The sequence below is a fragment of the Budorcas taxicolor genome, chromosome 22 (assembly GCF_023091745.1).
Source record: "Budorcas taxicolor isolate Tak-1 chromosome 22, Takin1.1, whole genome shotgun sequence".
Lineage (NCBI taxonomy): Eukaryota > Metazoa > Chordata > Mammalia > Artiodactyla > Bovidae > Budorcas > Budorcas taxicolor.
The window spans coordinates 41,285,477-41,302,002 of record NC_068931.1 but is presented as its reverse complement, the minus strand read 5'-3'; the positions used below and the strand labels follow the sequence as shown (position 1 = coordinate 41,302,002).

General features: G+C 42.1%; 1 protein-coding gene across 3 annotated transcripts in view; it reads right to left on the bottom strand.

The window, feature by feature from the left end:
• Positions 1-16,526, bottom strand: part of PTPRM (protein tyrosine phosphatase receptor type M) — a 657,833-nt gene that overhangs the window by 363,457 nt on the left and 277,850 nt on the right. The window lies entirely within an intron of this gene.

The window sequence follows — 16,526 nt, the reverse complement described above, 5'->3', positions numbered from 1 at the left end:
TTCCACGTGGACAGAGAAAAGGCACCAGGGTGCTGCACCAGTACAGTTCCTGCCACAGCAGAGGAAACATCAGGGCTGGGGAACTACAGTTCCTACCATCTTTAGAACTAGCAATCCAGACAGCCTTGTTGATAGCTTAAAAAGTCACAGATCTGAATATGACGTTAAATATACACCTTACATATATTACGTGTCTTTTTTTGGAAAATGAAACCCCTTCGATCTGGTCTGACAAAGGGCACCGAAAAGTTAATCAAAACAAAGCAACGTCAGTCTAGCATTATTCATGAATTCAACAGGAGAGAGTATTTCTTTTTGTATTCCACACATTCAGTCTCCCATCCTCTCCCCCACAAAAATTTTAAAAAACCTGAATTCTACCATTAGGAGTAACCTTAGACCACTTACTCTATAAAATTGTCTTTTTCAAATTGAAAATAAAGCCAACCTTGGTTTTTAAAAAAAAACACACACACACACACACAACTGAGCCCTGAAGAAAGGCAGACTTCACATCTATAATTCTTTGTTTTGTTTATTAAAAACAAGGACAACATCCAAAGGGCTATCTATTAATATTTTTTCTTTCCTTACTTGCCACATGAATCTTGTAAAGATTATACTTCTATGGTAATCTTGTAATATTTACCTAATGGAATAAGCCTGTCTCAAAAGAACATTTATTGAAAAGAATTCTAAAGGATGCCCTTATGCAATCCTCACGAGTACTCAAGGCTGCATGAAGGGCAGCCAAGGTTAAGGAAACCTCCGTGTTGGAGGCATACACATGTTGGGAGGAGTGTTACTTCATATCTGTGGTCTTCATGCCACTAATTCATCCTTTAAACAGCTTGAAACTGACAGCTCTACCCAACTCCAGTGAGTCACAGGAACCCTCAGGAATGGGGCCTGTTTTTTTTTAATCCCATGTAATCACAGGGCTTCACAGGTAGTGCAGTGGTAAAGAATCCGCCTGCCAACGCCAGAGATGTGGAGACAGGAGACTAGGGTTTCACCCCTGGGTCAGGAAGATCCCCCGGAGAAGGAAATAGCAACTCCGTCCAGTATTCTTGCTTGGAGAATTCTCTTTATAGCTTCCCTCGCTTTTTTTTCCCCCTGTTGAGGTTGAACTGCACCCCTCAACACACACATTCATATGCTGAAACCATAACCTCCAGCACCTCAGCATGAGGCTACTTTTGGAAGCAGGGCCTTGAAAAAGTAAAGCGAAAGTGTTAGTCACTCAGTGGTGTCAAACTCTTTGCAACCCCGTGGACTGTAGCCAGCCAGGCTCCTCTGTCCATGGAATTCTCCAAGCAAGAACATTGGAGTGGGTTGCCATTCCCTTCTCCAGGGGATCTTCCCGACCCAGGGATCAAACCCGGGCCTCTTGCACTGCAGGGAGACTCTTTATCATGTCTGCCACCAGGGAAACCCCATTCCTGAGTGTGGGTTCTGCCATTCCAGCCTCATTACCTGCCATTCCAGGAGCATTTGTGTTCCAGCAGAGTGGAATCAGAAGGTTCTTTTCAATAAATGTTCTTTTGAGACAGGCTTATTCCTTTAGGAAAATATTATAAGATGACCATAGAAGTATCATCTTTACAAGATTCACGCGTACAGAAGAACTGTACAAAACACATCTTTAGGACCCAGATAATCACAATGGTGTGATCACTCACCTAGAGCCAGACATCCTGGAATGTGAAGTCAAGTGGGCCTTAGGAAGCATCACTATTGACAAAGCTAGTGGAAGTGATGGAATTCCAGTTGAGCTATTTCAAATCCTGAAACATGCTATGAAAGTGCTGCACTCAATATGTCAGCAAATTTGGAAAACTCAGCAGTGGCCACAGGACTGGAAAAGGTCAGTTTTCATTCCAATCCCAAAGAAAGACAATGCCAAAGAATGCTCAAACTACCACACAATTGCACTCATCTCATACGCTAGTAAAGTAATGCTTAAAATTCTCCAAGCCAGGCTTTAGCAATATGTGAACCATGAACTTCCAGATATTCAAGCTGGTTTTAGAAAAGGCAGAGGAACCAGAGATCAAATTGCCAACATCTGCCAGATCATTGAAAAAGCAAGAGAGTTCCAGAAAAACATCTATTTCTGCTTTATTGACTATGCCAAAGCCTTTGACTGTGTGGATCACAATAAACTGTGGAAAATTCTGAAAGAGATGGGAACACCAGACCACCTGACCTGCCTCTTGAGAAACCTATACGCAGGTCAGGATGCAACAGTTAGAACTGGACATGGAACAGCAAAGTGGTTCCAAATAGGAAAAGGAGTACATCAAGGCTGTATATTGTCACTCTGCTTATTTAACTTCTATGCAGAGTACATCATGAGAAACGCTGGGCTGGAAGAAGCATAAGCTGGAATCAAGATTGCCAGGAGAAATATCAATAACCTCAGATATGAAGATGACACCACCCTTATGGCAGAAAGTGAAGAAGAACTAAAAAGCCTCTTGATGAGAGTGAAAGAGTTGGCTTAAAGCTCAACATTCAGAAAACGAAGATCATGGCATCTGGTCCCATCACTTCATGGCAAATAGATAGGGAAACAGTGGAAACAGTGTCAGACTTAACTTTTCTGGGCTCCAAAATCACTGCAGATGGTGATTGTAGCCATGAAATTAAAAGACGCTTACTCCTTGGAAGGAAAGTTTTGACCGACCTAGTCAGCATATTAAAAAGCAGAGATATTACTTTGCCAACAAAGGTCCCTCTAGTCAACTCGATGGCAACCCACTCCAGTACTCTTGCCTGGAAAATCCCATGGATGGAGGAGCCTGGTAGGCTGCAGTCCAGGGGGTCGGGAAGAGTCGGACACAACTGAGCCACTTCACTTTCACTTTTCACTTTCATGCACTGGAGAAGAAAATGGCAACCGACTTCAGTGTTCTTGCCTGGAGAATCCCAGGGACGGGGGAGCCTGGTGGGCTGCCGTCTATGGGGTCGCACAGAGTTGAGCACGACTAAAGCGACTTAGCAGCAGCAGCAGCAGTCAAGACTATGGTTTTTCCAGTGGTCATGTATGGATGTGAGAGTTGGACTATAAAGAAAGCTGAGTGCTGAAGAATTGATGCTTTTGAACTGTGGTGTTGGAGAAGATTCTTGAGAGTCCCTTGGACTGCAAGGAGATCCAACCAGTCCATCCGAAAGGAGATGAGTCCCGGGTGTTCATTGGAAGGACTGATGTTGAAGCTGAAACTCCAATACTTTGGCCACCTCATGCGAAGAGCTGACTCATCTGAAAAGACCTTGATGCTGGGAAAGATTGAGGGCAGGAGGAGAAGGGGACAAGAGAGGATGAGAAGGTTGGATGGCATCACCGACTCGATGGAGGTGAGTTTGGGTGGACTCCGGGAGTTGGTGATGGACAGGGAGGCCTGGCATGCTGCGGTTCATGGGGTCTCAAAAAGTCAGACACGACTGAGCAACTGAGCTGAACTGAACTGAGAGCGGAATCAATTACCATCTTCCACAGTTCTAGCTGACTTTTACAAAGCTTTGAGCACTCATTGTCTCCATTTGTCTTCCTTCGCTGCCTAAGAAAGTCCTGCGTGTCCCCCATCCTGGCCTCAAGTCATGCCTTCTAGACAGTAGACCCTCAGTCCCTTTTCTGGTGAGGCTCCTCTTCCTGATTTCCTGTGTCAGGCAATGTTTTGTAATAACCTTATAAGGGAAAGAAATCGAAAATATCTAATTCCCAGGTCACTCAGTTAAAGAATCTGCATGCAATGCAGGAGACACAGGAGATGTGGGTTTGATCCCTGGGTTGGGAAGATCCCCTGGAGGAGGAAATGGCAACCCAGTGCAGTATTCGTGCCTGGAGAATCCCCATGGACAGAGGAGCTTGGTGGGCTACAGTCCATGGGGTGGCAAAGAGTCAGACACAGCTGAGCACACACACACAATCCAACATAAGGGAAAAGAATCTAAAGAAGAATGGAGATACATATATACATACATATGCATATATATGTATGTATATCAGAATCACTTTGCTGAACACCTGAATCCAACACAACACTGTAAACTAACTGTACTTCAATGACAACAAAAAGAAGCAATCGATGGCTGGGTTCATGAAGAGGAAGGAGAGAGTGTCCTCAGAGCACTGGGGCTCTGGCGAGGAGACAGCACACCCATCACTCTGATAGCATCAGATCCCATTTCCTGGGTCCTTAGGAAAGGAAGAGGATAGCGTTCACAGCCCTTGGCAAGCACCAGACAGAAGAACCTGTGACACCTCCATGGATCAGAGGAAGTAACATGGGATAAATGCCAGGAGAGTGGGGCCAACTAGAAACCTGTGCACGAGCAGAGGCTGTGGGTGCTTGTCAGCGTGGATGTGGGAGGGTGTTTCTGGAGCCTTGGCTCAAGGTTATTTCCTTGACTCCTCCAACATGCCTGTTAACACTTTTGATGGCATAACAGATAAATCTGTCAAATGTATAGGTGACCAATAACTGGCACATGAATGGATACACTGGGATAAAAGCAAAGACTGCCTACCTCCCTGCTACTCGACTTCAGGCCCCACAAAGGCAGGGATCTTTCTCCAGGTTTTTTGCTGCTGCATCTATCGCACAAGAACCATGCCCACTGCATCCCAGGGGGCTTTAGCGGTAATACTGAAAGGGGTTTAGGCATTGAATGGGCAACTGAACAAATTGATTTTTAAGATGTTTTTGGTCCCCAGATACATTTCCTCAGGTCAGAATTCAACAGGAAAGCCAGGGAACTGAGGCTGGCCTATTTTCTCTGATGCAGGGCAGTGAGAAAAGGTTACGAGGGCCCGTCCCCGTCTGCCTCTCCATGACAGGGAGGGCCAGACAGGACAATGTGCTCAGAAACTCAGGTACCCTGAGCATCTAAGAAACCATGGGGAGACTTCGTTATTCCAGCAAAACAAAACGATGAAAATGTCCGCTGGGAAGAGACAGAACCTTTGTCAGGCAGTTTTCTCTCAGTTTTCACAGAGTTAGAAAAAGGCAACCCTGCAAGGGACTGGAGAGCTGGTTCTTAATAGCATCACAGCAAGACAAGGAAGCACCAACAAGGATGGGACCGTGATATTTTTTAGAATATGAGTTCCTGTAAGAGAGCCTCAGCATCCTTCTGACAAAACCCCCAACTCCAGACAGAGCAGGGCACCAGGTGTCCAGGTGTTAAAGCAACCTCTGACCCATCTTTTGTCAACCTAATGAGACAAGCATAACGGCCATGTCTGCGAGGAATTATCTTAGTGGGTTAAATACAGCTTTTTAATAAAAGCAAGAGTATCTTCAAACAGGCATGCATTTCAATTTGAGCAAGCCAGAGAAAAAGTCCTGATAGTTATTTAAATTAGACTTCCAACCTTCCTTCTGCAGTGGGCTAACTCTAGGACTTCTAAATGAGCAGTAATTTGCCAGCAAAAAAAAAAGACGCATATTAAGTCTTTCAGAAAGAGTTTTGCAATAACCAGAGCAATGATTGAAAGAAATTGAGGTCTGAGCATTTAGCCACCTTTAGAGCAAATGAATCCTATTTAGGAGCTGGTCTGAGTGTAGGAGCTAAGCATATACAGGGGAGCCAGAGGCGGCTCCTCAGCCATTCAGGTGGAGATTCAACCACACTTTCATTTCTTTAACAGGGAAAATAATCCACATATTCCACTATCAAATACGTCCATCTGTAAGATACTGATTGAAATCCTTACCACTGGGGTCACTAATAGTATCTGCAGGGCCAGGAATAATTTTTTTTTAAACATTTCCTGTAATCTAAATCTTAATCAACTATCTCAACAAATCTACTTTCTGGAGGCCACATATTTTAAAATTTTAATACATAATAACTAATCAAAGCACTGACCTTTGATTTCTAGACCATAACCAAGGCAGCACAAATATTTATCAATGTGGAATGGTACAACTGGAAGTCTTACTCCTATTGTCATACACTATGAACACGTATTGACAAATGTTCTTTAATTGGCTAATGGGATACAGATAAAGTGAAAGTCACTCAGTCATGTCTGACTCTGTGACCCCATGGACTATACAGTCTAGGGAATTCTCCAGGCCAGAATATTGGAGTGGGTAGCTTTTCCCTTCTCCAGGATATCTTCCCAATCCAGGGATTGAACCCAGGTGTCCTGCATGGCAGGTAGATTCTTTACTAGCTGAGCCACAAGGAAAGCCCAAGAATACTAGAGTGGGTAGCCTATCCCTTCTCCAGGGGATCTTCCCAACTCAGGAATCAAACCAGGGTCTCCTGCATTACAGGCAGATTCTTTACAAATTGAGTTATGAAGGAAGCCCACAGACAGCCAAAATAACATTATTCAAACATATAATAGTCTTCCATGCATATTCGAGTAAAAAAGTTTGATTATGAAAATTTAGAACTTCATTCTGATATTTAGACACAGTTCAATATATATTTGCAATATGTGAATAATATTATTTAATAATATATAATAATGCAGTGACTAGATATACCAAAAAGAAAGAAATACCAATGAAATTAGAAGTTCTTTAGTCTTAAAAATCTGTCGATGAGGCTAATCTAGCCACACCAAACTAAGTAATCTGACAGTGCCTGACATTTCCTGTTGGGTTAAAGCTTTGAGGTTGCCAGGGTAGAACATGACCTTGTTACTTCTAAACTGTAATAACAGCACTTGACCATGAGGAAGATGGCAGAACCTACCTATCCACGATCTAAAAGGCAAGGTTAGTGAGTCATAAACAAGGCTGACAAAGGAAATTACTTTTTCCCCAATCAATATGCCTTAAAACATACAAAGACTCTAGTCCCCTGCCAGGCTCCTCTGTCCATAGAATTCTCCAGGCAAGAAAACTTGAGTGGGTAGCCATTCCCTTCTCCAGGGGAACTTCTTGACCAGGGATCAAACCCAGGTTTCCTGCATTGCAAGCAGATTCCTTACCATCTGAGTCACCAGGGAAGCCCTAAAACATACAAGTCTTTCTAAAAAAAAAAAAAAGTTGAAAAGATAAACAAGGCGCAAGATAAGGGTTAAAAGCCCCATAGTTCTGAATCTGAATTGTCACACTGAATTGGAATTGTCACTCTGTCTTGATCTCAAGACAGACATGCTTTAATCTTGAATGTATATGTGCACACACATACAGACACACACACACACACACACACACACACACACACATATATACCAGCTCCTTCCAATGGGAAGATCCACAAACAATAATGAGTAGTAATAAGCACCTCTGTCCTCAGATTGTAATTTCTTCTTTTTTTTTTTCCAGATTGTAATTTCTAATTACCAGTTCCCCTGAGAAAGAACCAGGGCTTCCTGACAAAATGGCTAACTCTAGATTATCAGTATGGAAAATACAAGCCTGAAACACACAGTCACACCCAAAAGCAAGAAAGCCATGGAGATGGCCCAGTTCAAGGGACTCCCACTCTGAGTAAGCCCCACTGTTTAGGGATGGAAGATCTGAGCAGTGATAAGGATAATAAGTGCAATGGATCGAAACTCATCAAATGTGTTTAACTCTACAAGTTGATGATGACAGATGATGACGTCAATGACAACAACAGCAGTAACCCCTTTGGTCACTTTCAGGTGATGATAATGAACTGCCTCACTATTTTGACAATTTGCCAAAAAAGACAAAAACATCAAGTGTTTATACCACCTTCCATATATGATTTATACACCAGGACACTTAAGCGGTTAATAACAGGAGAGCTTGTCTTTTTAGACGTTTTCTAGTGACTAAACAAAGAAGGACTGAGAATGAGACTGTTTTGCAGCCCTGAATGGATCAATGACCCTAGGAATGAGCATCAATAGCCGACAGCATCACAAAGGAGATATAATTGGCAAGACACACAACAGTCAGAATAACACACTAAATGATGCTACCAGAAGTCGACAGGCAAAACTCAAAACATGAGAGGCTGTGCAGGACAAACCCAGTCTCAACAACATCAACAACCACCACCACAAACAGAGGGAAATGAACAGAAATATTGAAGATAAAAAGGACTTAAGACACTCGTTATGGGGGTTGGATGGATTGTGAGGTTGAGATTGACATATGTATATTTTCATACTACTATGTATAAAAGAGATAACTAATGAGAACCTACCACTTGTACATATATAAAGAAAACACACTCATCACCTAACTGCAAAGTGTGAACTTTACCACAATCACAAATCAAATAAAACTGCTAAAATAAATAGTTACTAGACAGCCAAGAAATATGAACCCTGACTGTTTTCACAGGGCATACATGGTGATTATTCTATTTTTGTAAGAGCTCTTATCTTTTTAGAGCAGCAGTTCGAGGCTAAGTCCATCCTGCAACTTGTTTTGTAAGGCTTGCAAGCTCAGAACGGTGTTTAAGTTTTTTAAAATGGCTGAAAAAAAATCAAAAGAAGAATAGTATTTTGTGACAATGAAAATGACGTGAAAGACTTTTCACATGTCCATGTCTAAACCTGTCCAGAAACTAGCCACAATCATCCATTTCTGTGCTGTTCATGGATGCTTCCATAATATGATGGCAGAGAAGACCCTCTGGCCTGCAAAATTTACCACCTAGCCCTTCACAGAAAAAGTTTGCCAACTCCTGGTTTAGAGAAGCATTTACAAGTTACATAATATGATGACTGGGATCATCAGAGGGGAAGCAGTTGGGCACACAGTTGGGAAGAAAGTGGTCTCACATGCTGTTGGTTTTGAAGTCGATGTTGGGTACATCGAGTTTGTTATATCATCCTCTCTACCTCTGTGTTTATTTATGAGTTCTGTAATAAAAATAAAAATAGGAGCTTGAGATTAACACATACACATCAATACTTTGGCTACCTGATGAGTCGACTCATTGGAAAAGACTCTGATGCTGGGAAAGATTGAGGGCAGGAGGAGAAGGGGGTGACAGAGGATGAGATGGTTGGATGGCATCACTTACTCAATGGACATGAGTTTGAGCAAACTCTGGGAGATAGTGAAGGACAGGGAAACCTGGCATGCTGTAGTCCATGGGGTTTCAAAGAGTCAGATACGACTTAGCAACTGAACAACAAATATATAAACTAAATAACCAACAAGGACTTACTGTGTAGCACAGGGAACTATACTCAGTATCTTTTAAAATAAAGTAAAATTAAAAAAAATAAAAAGAAAACAATTATAAGAAGCAATTAGAAGAAAATCCCTTCTTTTTGCATTTTTAAACAATGGTTTAAACCATCACAATTTCCCCAGGAAAAATAGATGGTTTTGCTGCTAGCTCACAAATACTGCAAAGCTATAGGAATCAAAGAACCATTTTGTCCAGATGTCATTTGAGTCCTGCAAAAGCAGCAAGTCACTCTGCTACAAAGATCCCACCACAGAAGTGAAGAAAATACAATTTGCCAAAGGAGAAGCCACATGCCTGGGGTAGCAGCCCTCTCTGTAGCAGCATTCACATAACTAATCATCATACATCCAGCACATGGAAAGTGCAGGATACACACTTCCTGAATGAATGCAATCGCTGGCTTCCATCTCAAGAATAAACAGAAACTCCATTAATCTGTCACTTGTCCCTTGTCTTTAGTGGACATCACTTCTTATAACAGAGACACATAATTTTCTTGCACCTGGACAATAGCCAATTCCCTTTGCTTTGAATGAAGGGAATGAAGGGTGGCACTTTACACACAGGAGAAATGCAGAAGAGAATAATGATATGATTTCTAATTTCAAAGTTCATCCCCTATAGGTGCTACCTGACTGCCACTGTGTGTCAGTAACAGAAGTCTCTGATCTTGTCCCAAACGGTCCCTCTAGGACTAAAAGCACCATGAATTTTTCTCTATTCTGTTTCTCTGGTCCTAAAGACAATTTTGAAATTAAAACCCATCCAAAATTGTCAAATTTCCCCCCTACTCTCTTTTCTAGGTACAAGAAGATCAAACCAGTCAATCCTAAAAGAAATTCTAAATATTCATTGGAAACACTGATACTGAAGCTGAAGCTGCAATACTATGGCCATCCGATGCAAAGAGCCAACTCATTGGAAAAGACTGATGCTGGGAAAGATTGAGGGCAGGAGGAGAACAGGGCCACAGAGGAAGAGATGGTGGAATGGCATTGTCGGCTCAATGGACATGAGTTTGAGCAAACTCTGGGAGATAGTGAAGGACAGGGAAGCCTGGTGTGCTGCAGTCCATGGGGTCACAATGAGTGAGACACAACGGAGTGACTGAATAATACCACCACCAATTCCAGATAACTAGACTGAAAATCTTCTAGGGCTCTCAAAATTGCCTAAAGCAGGTATGTTTAAGTACTAGCTGAAATATCCTCCATTTTTTCCTCCCCTTCCAAAAAGAAGAGAAAGAAAGAGATTCTAACAGTGTCCAAACTCTCCAGGGTCCCCGCACTAGGGCTCAGATCACCAAAAGCAGACAGACAGGGTAGCGGATGCTTAACTCTCGATCTCGGGAATTCTGAGGCAGGGCTTTCTGCATCTCCCTGTCTCATGACACAGCTGTGGATCCTTGGAAGCAAGAGACACACACGAACCCTTTGATGAATATGAGAAAAGAAAGAATGAATGCTTTAACAGGACGTGTGGTTCCTGGGTTTAAAGCCAGCAGTCCTCAAGGATAGCAGTTGATGTCTCTCTCTTCCATCCTCCTAAATGAACCATCCTGACCTGCGGTTTTCACAACACATCCTCACATCTTGGCCCAGTGGCTGTCAGATCCCATCAGAGGACAAGGCCCTTGGACAAGGCTCCAGCAACTCCTGGCCCATCCTCCTCAAAGTACCAGCCACTTACACCTTCTTTGACTGAGGCAGGTAATATCACAGTGTACAATTTTTAATCAATTTCTCCCAGAATCTCCATAGACATGTCCTACTATTTCATCCATGTGAAAGAAACCTTCACCTTTAAATGGAGGTAATCCAAAATCATATCAGTTAAAAGATATGATGTAAGCTTTCAAGGTTGTCGGTGGTTTCAGGCTGAATATTCAACATTATATCATATAGATGGATACTGAACTGACTAAAACAATAATGGATGTGATTTCAACCACTCAAAACTTTAAGAAAAAAAAAAAAACTTTAAGGAGCCAATGGTTCCTACAGCAACTGAAGACAGTCCTTTTTGTGCCTTCCTGGTATTTTCTATGACAGCAAGTGATATTAAATTTATCCTTTAATATACAGGGTCTAAAACACGTAAGTTAGGCTTGACAAGGGAACCATAATTTGACTCCCTTTCAAATCATTTTACAGTTTTTATATATAATAACAAAATCATTCTGATATACAGCTGTGATTTTTTTTTTCCCTCACAATCTATAAAGGAAACTAAAAGCCACCAAGAAATGTTGACCAAATACACACATCCCAAAACACAAAAGCCAAGGCAACATTCCACACACGTGAATACAATTTTCATCTTGTGTGTGTGAAGTTGCTTCAGTTGCCCTACTCTTTGCGACCCCATAGACTATCGCCTGCCAGGCTCCTCTGTCCATGGGATTTCCCAGGCAAGAATACTGGAGTGGGTTGCCATGCCCTCCTCTGGGGGATCTTCCTGACCCAAGGATCAAGCCAACACCTCTTTATGTCTACCTGCAGTGGCAGGCAGATTCTTTACCACTAGCACCCCCTGCGGAGCCCATAATTTTCATCTTAAATGCCGATAAAAGGTATGTATCACTTAAATTGCCAACTGATGATTATGAATCCATGAAGAAAGATCTGGATCATCGTTCTATGCAAGAGGCATTACATTTAAGAACGAAGATTTTGGACTTAGATGGCTTGGCTCCCAGTTCTTCTTACTAGCAACAAGTCAATGCAAAAATCTCTGAAACTTTCCGAGACCCAGTTACATCTTTATTCTGTAAATGGGCGCATAAAAGAATTCTCATAGGGATCAGTTAAGAGAGAAAAAAAAAACTGCTGAGCAAAGGCTGGAGTTGTGGTCCACTGCAGTCCATGGGGTCGCGAAGAACTGGACATGACTGAGCAACTGAACAACAACAAAATGATGGTTCTAAAGTTAATGCTGATATTTTCACAGTAAATCTGAGACTATCTGGTTAACAGGCTAATATCTGAAATACAAGGTCAGTCAATCAGTGGAGAAAAATGTCCAAGTGACAGAATTTAGTCATTTATAGTAAGCAAATATATTTATACATATAATTGACTTTCACTAACAAAACAGAACTATCTACAATACATATAACAATTAGACAGATGAGTATGTTAAAGTTCCCTATCTCTTCTGAGCTTGTTTTTTCATTAATAATTGTGGAATTTAATTTGAAGATTGTTCCAAATTCAGGCTTTACATAATTCTGTAATGCTAAAAAGTGAGTCACTTAAAATTGATGGAGAGAAAAGGATGATTTTCCAGGTTTCTTTCACCAGCTGCCGTTCACCCAGTGCACAGTCCTGGGCTTGATCAGAGCTTCCATCCATCTACCTTTGAAAAGGCATCTCAAGGATTCCCTGGGGTCTCAGTGGTAAAAAAAAATCTGCCTGCCAATGAAGGAAACATGGGTTCGATCCCTGGTCTGGGAAGATCCCACATACCGCACAACTAAGGCTGTACACCAGAACTACTGAGTCTGTGCTCTAGAGCCCATTTTCCACAACAAGAGAAGCCACTGCAATGAGAAGCCTGTGCATAGCAACTAAAGAGGAGCCCCCACTCTCTACAACTAGAGAAAAGCCTGAGCAGAAACAAAGGCGCAACATAGCCAAAAATACATGGATTAATTTTTTAAAAAATTAAAAGAAAAAAAGGAAAAGCCTTTCCACCACCTCCTTGCTTTCTGGCATTTGTCCTGGAAGCTGGATCACCTTCATTTCCCACCCACATGAGTCTGATGTGGCAGCTGAGTTCTGTAGATGGCAATGTTTCCATCCTCCTCCGTATTCATATGATGAGGCCTGTTCCCCACTGTGACCGTAATGGAGATGGGGCTTTTGGAAGCCAGCTAGGTTGAGATGTACTTCCTTGGTGGCTCAGATGGTAAAGAATCTGTCTACAATGTGGGAGGCCCAGGTTTGATCCCTGGGTGGGGAAGATTCCTTTGGAGAAGGGAACCACTCTAGTAGTGTTGCCTGGAGAATCCCATGGGCAGAGGAGTCTGGTAGGCTACTGTCCATAGAGTCACAAAGAGTCAGACACGATTGAGCGACTAACACTCAATGTTCAGATGAGGTTGAGATGAGGTTGTGCGTGTGGAGCCCGAAGGGTGGGATGGAGCCCCTTACAAGGGGAGGAAGAGCCCAGAGGATGCACATGACTATGCAGCAAGAAGTTGTTGGTCTGCAGACCCAGGAGCTGGTCCTCTCCAAGAACAAGCATGCTGGTTCCGGATCTTAAGACTGCCAGCCCCCAGAACTGTGAGAGATAAATGTCTGTTGGTTAAGCCTCCCAGTCTACAGTATTTTTGTTACAGTGCTTTGGTGATTTACTGAAAAGCTGAAAGAGGTATTATAAATACTAATTCCCAAGATAAGCCTATGGAGATAAACAAGATTTTAAATATTTCAGAAAGAACAACAGTAATTCTAATATAATTACATGTGGCTCAAAGGGTCGATGACTGTATGAACATATATAACTCAGAAATTGATACCATCAGCACATAATATTTAAGTATAAAAAAGAACATCTAAAATTCTATTTTCTCAGTATCTTATATATAAACATACTCTGGGATATTTCAAACTGTAGGCTCCACAAGTGATCAGAAAGTTGATAACAACAAGAAATGCATGCTCTTGTTTTGGTTACTTGAATGGCTTTCCAAATCTGTTTCATTTGAGAGTCTCCCACAGTTACAGCCCAGGTTCATGCAAAGATCACCACATCTGATAGTACACAGCAAGGATACTCAGCAGATTCAATGCACATTGGTTTTTTTTTTTTATCACATAAAAATACTTTGATAGACGCTGTCTTCCTCTTGCACACTGTCTGGAAGGTGTTTTAAGTATTTTGCAGCTGTAATAAGGGAGGCTCATGAGCTGTGTTTCATTTTGTTGTTCTGTATTTTAGAAAGACCAGCTCCATGCTGGCAATAACCTGCCTGGCCCACGGATGAGATGGAGAAGATGGAAGCAGATGGGGTCCATCTGTTAACCATAAACACTTCTTCATTAGTGTCATCCTCAGATTTATGTGTGTTATGTTTTTGAGAAAGACTCTGACATTGATTATATTTAATCTATATTTTTAAGCAATCAAACCACTGGCCGTTTTTCATAGATGTGGATCAAGATGTACACGTTGTACAGATGGACTTTTTTTTTTTTTTGTCAAGATGCCTCCTGGATGTAAATCATGTGATGTCAGTTACATCCAAATCCTTATAACAGAGTGGTAAGTGCACACAGACTATTCACCTAGCTCTGGATATAAGCAGCCAGCACAGCGGAGTAGAATTCATCTGGAGTAGAAGTGAAGAAACAGGACTATTTCCAGGTATGCCATCTACCTTCGTGACTGTCAACAATCCTGCACCTCAAACTCATAAAAAAGTACAGAGCCAAGGGAGGCGACATGAAATTCTGAAAAATGCATTATGGTAGAATTCAAAAGATGTAATGCAAGTTACTGTGTAATGTAAGTATAAATGATCACACTTCACAATGATGTTGTTTTTGTTCAGTTGCTAAGTCATGTCCAACTTTCTGCGACTCCATGGATTGCAGCATGCCAGACTCCCCTGTTCTTCACTATCTCCCAGAGTCTGTTCAAACTCATGGTTCATTGAGCTGGTGATGCCATCCAATCATCTCATCCTTTGTTGCCCTCTTCTCTTCCTGCCTTTAATCTTTCCCAGCATTAGGGTCTTTTCCAAAGAATCGGCTCTTCACATTAGGTGGCCAAAGTATTGGAGATTCACCTTCAGCATCAGTACTTCCAATCAATATTCAGAGTTGATTTCCTTTAGGATTGGCTGGTTTGATCTCCCTGTTGTCCAGGGAACTCTCAAATAAAGGATGTTCCCCAAATAAAGGATGTCCTATTCATTTCTAAATCTTGACTTACTACTGGGAAGATTCAAGTGACAGAAAAATTTAAAACAATCTTTCATTCAATTTTACGCCTGAATCTTAGAATTACTTTGAGGAGCCAAGTGAATTGAGATGCAGAAAAGCTTTTTTTTTAAGTGTTATAACATTAGAGGAAGAAGGAAGAAAAGCCCATATTCATACCTCCAAGGCCAGAGGGATTTTGTCTAGTTTTCCAGGGCTGCTTCTCCCCACGACTTGCGAAGAAAGGCCTGAAGCAAAGACTCAGGCCCAGGCAGGAGAGCAGGAGGACTCTGTGAAACCACCCCCCGCCACAAACCCTTATGCTGCTGGAACCATCTCATACAAATCCAGGTTAATAGAAGCCATCCTTGCAAGCAAAAGACACTTGTCTTATTTCATCCGCTGTTAATAAAATAAACATCTCCCCACAAAATGCCTATCCAAACAGAGGAAATAAATTATTGAACACTAAAATATTAGAACAACACAAAGATTCACAAGCCAAATAACAGGCTGAGTCCAGGACAATCTCATTGTCACTAAGAATTTCAAAGTCATCCCACTTCTGTCTTTGTCATCAACCCCTTCTTGACACAACCCTTCTCGAAAGCTGCAGGCCAACATGCAGTCACGGATGTTAGAGGACCCCCAAAGCATTTAAGGTATCTCTTCCAGAATGTGTTCCCATTTGTCATTGTCCTGCTGACAAATCTGGGGATAGCACAGTTGGCTGTTTTTCATTTCCCCCAGAAATGGAGAAGGAAAAAAAAATGACCGTTGACTTCAGTTGTGATGATTCAAAGAATACAGGATTTAAAAATTATAGCACGTGTGCATGCTCGGTCATGTCTGACTTTTTGTGACCCCATGGACTGCAGCCCACCAGGCTTCTCTGTTCATGGCATTCTCCAGGCAAGAATGCTGGAGTGGATTGCCATTTCCTTCCCCAAGGGATCTTCCTAACCCAGGGTTCAATCTGCATCTCCTGCATCGGCAGGTGGTTCTTTACCACTGTCATCACCTGGGAAACCTTTACATTTTATAGGGCATCAGGCAAATGTGACACATGACGATTGTTGCTATGTTGCAGAAGGAGACACAGGATAGGTGGAGAGTGATGTGTACTGAGAAGTCGGCAGGCGTGGAACAGAAGCCCAAGTGGAGTGGAACAGATGCACTGAAGGGTCAGAATACAAAGCAGGTCCATCGCAAACTAAAATAAACAACCAAACCAAACCAAAACCCACTATAGGATCCCTAAGGAAAGAGGGGTGAAATCAACACGAGTCAAGGTGGGGAACGAGCAGCCTGTGGACCGATGCACAGCAAGAAGCAACAAGAATGAAATTGGAGAATTCTATGGGGGAAACCAAACCTAGAGTCTAAATAAGTGGATGGCAAACTGGTTAGAGGGGACAGGTCACTTAATCCCATTTGGTCAGAATTCCT